This window comes from Pinus tabuliformis, chromosome 1_1 (genome assembly GCF_031772625.1).
Source record: "Pinus tabuliformis cultivar Carrire ecotype Pingquan chromosome 1_1, CPIR1, whole genome shotgun sequence".
Taxonomy (NCBI): Eukaryota; Viridiplantae; Streptophyta; class Pinopsida; order Pinales; family Pinaceae; genus Pinus; species Pinus tabuliformis.
Window position 1 is genome coordinate 839007002 of NC_142297.1, and position 4712 is coordinate 839011713.

The 4712-nt window shown below is 36.4% G+C and overlaps 1 pseudogene; it reads right to left on the reverse strand.

Moving 5' to 3' along the window:
* Nucleotides 1–2031: 2031 nt before the first annotated feature.
* Nucleotides 2032–4468, reverse strand: LOC149216763 (protein GRAVITROPIC IN THE LIGHT 1-like; annotated as a pseudogene).
* Between the last annotated feature and the right edge of the window lie 244 nt (nucleotides 4469–4712).

The following is a 4712-nucleotide window of genomic DNA, read 5'->3' on the forward strand; positions in this document are numbered from 1 at the left end:
CTATATATGCTATGTCAAATACTCAAAGAACTCAATTCATTGAAAACAAAAAGAAGGATTCAAAAGTACTATGGCTTATTTAGCACAGGCTAAAAGAACCAACATTTCCAAAATTTGTAGTAGCAAATTATACCAAGCATGCATGAGGCACTTTAGAAAAGCACAGTTTGGTTTTCTTTCATAACAAAGAAATCCAAAAGGCAATGAGGGCAGCATAAGAAGGATTGCATACTATAAGGGTAAAAAAAATCATGAGCTTGGATACCAGTTGGAGCAAAACCACATCACAAAAAACACATTGTACGTTGAGGGAGATTCGTTGATTGAAATGGGGAAATTGGTAGACGATACACAACCCAAAATCCAATTAAACACCTTTGGTCCTAGCCCAATCTGTGAGAGAACAAGTCTCCTAAAGGTCCAATTGACCTTGTCAAAAGATTTGTGGAGGGCCATTCTGAGCATGAGAGTTTTCAAAATTTTCAATTTTATAGAGTGAAGAAGGCTTGTAAAAGTTGATGGCTCAGGTATACGACTTTGCTATTGTGTATATATCAAAGTGGGTTATTGTTGTTTTTGCTTTTAGTTTTGCTAGCCTTTATGTACAAACGTTCTTCTTTCCTTCACTACAATGAAATGAGATTACATTAGTCTACTACTTTTATCGAATTCACATATTTGGTACATTTAAAAGGAATTTCCTTAACATACTTTTCCTTACCATAATTGAATGGCATTCAAGATTTTAAAAGGGAGTTGTCTATAATGCGACTTTTTGGAGATTCCGGTGACGGAATCCGGCGGAAGAAATTGAGGTTAAATCTTGATTTGTTGCAGTTAAAATGGTTTTTTAACTGCATATTTGGATTCAGCACCCTGAAAAACCCCTAGGACGCTTTCATTGTGCAGAAACTAGCTATCAAACTTGCGATTCCAATAAATTCCTGCCGGATTTTGACCGGAAAAACCCGCCGGAAAGGCTTTCAAAAAGTCGCGTTATAGACAACTGCTTTTAAAAGTGTTTTCATAATGACATGGATTAAAGAATATTCTTTCTGGTTTCTAGAAGATTTGGCAAAATTATGTATACTCTAATCATTCAAACAAGGGGAATCGAGAATATGCAGAAGGAGATTTTTCTAAAGCTGAAGAATATGATACTCAAGAGATACGCTGCATCTTGCCAAGTGAGAAGTCAGAAAGCCATATCAGGGCATCAGTGCTATGCTATAGCAACCGTGCAGCCACTCGGATGGTTGTTGGTAGATTCATAGATGCACTTTCAGGCTGCAAGCATGCTATGGACATAGATCCCAACTTTGTGAAAGTTCGACTTAGAGCTGCAAGGTGAGACAATTTCCCTTACAATGGCTATTGGCTATAATTGCTTTTTGCTACTAATTGTATAAGTTTTGTGTGACTTGTTGACTATTAAAATTCTGACATTCTTTTTTAAGTGTTTAATAATTGACTTTAATGGAAGAGCAATTTATGACCATAAATTTTCTAAAAATTGTCATTCACAGATGTTAGAAGATATCTTTCGATTTCCATACAATGTTCCCACATAATTCTTCATAATGATGAAGATTGTTTGACTAAAAATACAATTATTGTCACCAAAATCTTCACAATGTTGTAGATAGTTTGACAAAACAATCATGAATTTCACAAAATTCTCCCCACAATTTTCACAAAACTCTCCACAATGTTGTGGATGATTTGACTAAAATAACCATAATTTCCCAAAAAAATATCCACAAGTATAAAAAACATCTTTGAATTCCCCAGAACATCTCCTGGAATTTATCCAAAGTTTTATCAGCTTTGGATTCCCCAGAACATCCCCTGGAACTTCTCCAAAGTTTTATCATCTTTAACTCCCTAGAACATCCCAGGACTTTCTCCAAAGTTTTCTCAGAAACTTGGAAAACAAAACACAATGCATTTACGACAACCAAAATGAATACTCCCACAGATTGATCCTAAAACCAAAAACTAAGGAGAAATATTTGATACACAACAATGAACCTACAGATCCTCCATGGGAGGTGCCGAGAGCGGATCAAAAACATTAACTGCAGGATCAGTTGTTGCAGTCATTACATAGACTTGACATCTCACTATGGCCTTCTTGCCAACCCTGAAACCTGGCATCACTGTAAACCCTACAATTGTAGGGTTTGGCTTCTTAGGAAGCTGCGGGACATTACCTTCACTTGCAACAGTATTGTCAACATCATGATTCATATTCACAGAATTCAAGCTATCCATGTAGGAACCCTCGAAATCCACCCCCTCTTTTGACATGAAAGATAGACAAGAATGTAATTAATATTCCACTTTCTAAATTTAGTTAACGTTTTGTTGTTTTGGGCTGTAAGTAATGTAATTAATATTTCTTAAGTTCAACGATTGCATTTAGTTAGGAGCTGATAGAGAAATTCCATTATTGTTTTTTTTTTTGCTTTTAGTTTTGCTAGCCTTTATGTACAAATGTTCTTCTTTCCATCACTACAATGAAATGAGATTACATTACTCTCCTACTTTTATCGAATTCACATATTTGGTACATTTAAAAGGAATTTCCTCAACATACTTTGCCTTACCTTAATTGAATGGCATTCAAGATTCTAAAAGTGTTTTCATAATGACATGGATTAAAGAATATTCTTTCTGGTTTCTAGAAGATTTGGAAAAATTATGTATACTCTGATCATTCGAACAGGGGGAATCAAGCATATGCAGAAGGAGATTTTTCTAAAGCTGAAGAATATGATACTCAAGGGATAAGCTGCATCTTTCCAAGTGAGAAGTCAGAAAGCCATATTAGGGCATCAGTGCTATGCTATAGCAACCGTGCAGCCACTCAGATGGCTGTTGGTAGATTCAGAGATGCACTTTCAGGCTGCATGCAGGCTATGGACATAGATCCCAACTTTGTGAAAGTCTGACTTAGAGCTGCAAGGTGAGACAATTTCCCTTGCAATGGCTATTGGCTATAATTTCTTTTTGCTACTGATTGTATAAGTTTTGTGTGACTTACTGACTATTAAAATTCTGACATTCTCTTTTAAGTCTTTAATAATTGACTTTAATGGAAGAGCAATTTATGACCATAAATTTTCTAAAAATTGTCATTCACAGATGTTAAAAGATATCTTTCGATTTCCATACAATGTTCCCACAAAATTCTTCATAATGTTGAAGATTGTTTGACTAAAACAACAATGACTGTCACCAAAATCTTCACAATATTGTAGATAGTTTGACAAAACAATCATGAATTTCACAAAATTCTCCCCGCAATTTTTACAAAACTCTGCACAATGTTGTGGATGATTTGACTAAAATAACCATAAATTTCCCAAAAAAGTATCCACAAGTATAAAAAACATTGAATTCCTCAGAACATCTCCTGGAATTTCTGCAAATTTTTATCAGCTTTGAATCCCCCAAAACATCCCCTGGAATTTCTCCAAAGTTTTCTCATCTTTGAATTCCCTAGAACATCCCCTGGAATTTCTCCAAAGTGTTCTCAGAAACTTGGAAAACAAAACACAAATGCATTTATGACAACAAAAATGAGTACTCCCACAGATTGATCCTGAAAACAAAAACTAAGGAGAAATATTTGATACACAACAATGAACCTACAGATCCTCCATGGGAGGTGCCGAGAGCAAATCAAAAACATTAATTGCAGTATCAGGTGTTGCAGTCATTACATAGACCTCGCATCTCACTATGGCCTTCTTGCCAACCCTCAAACCGGGCATCACTGTAAACCCTACAATTGTAGGGTTTGGCTGCAAGACATTACCTTCACTTGCAACAATATTGTCAACATCATGATTCATATTCACAAAATTCATGCTATCCATGTAGGAACCCTCAAAATCGACCCCTCTCTTGACATGAAAGATAAACAGAGGCGGGTCAAAAGAAAATGCAATCCTGTGAACCAACCACACAGACTTGGCAAATTTGAGGAATTGGCTGTAAAATTAGCTCCTGGGGTGGAGTCCCCTGCCTATCTAGTGCCTGTGCTCCAAACTGCCAAAGAAGGATTCTTCCATCCTGGGATGCACTAGATTGAGAAATTTCTTTATACAAAATTTCCCAAACATGCTGTCTGGTGTAAGAATGGACTCCAGCTCTGATGGCTCCATGTTTTGCATGTCCAAAAAATGTCCGAAACAATGATTTCTGTGCTTCTTAGGATCTATAATGGATGAAAGGCTCCTAGTCAAATAGAAATTCTCGCTCTCAAATCCACTGAACATTCTCATGCAGACATAGGATTGAAATGCCAAGCATCAATGTCTAAGTTAACATATTCCTAAGGACCAAAATCCATGTTCTCAGTGTAACAACAAGAAGGATATTACCGTGGATTATCAAGGTACAGGGGTAGTTTTGCAGAGGATTAAGCTCTGGTTAGCAGAGGAATGTGCTGAAACTGTTGAACAATATCTAGCAGATCGTGAAGGATGGATGGAGAGCTGGCTGACAATTTAAATGAGCTAATGGGATCCTTGTTATCCCCTACGACAAGTATGAATAGAGATGGTGACTCCTTGGAAGAATTCCTTCAAATCACAAGCATATGTCAATAGAGGGAGAAAAAAATATTTAAAGGCACTATGGCTTATTTAGTAACGAATCAGGATTGAAACAACGATTTTTTCCAAAAGATGCAGCAACAAATT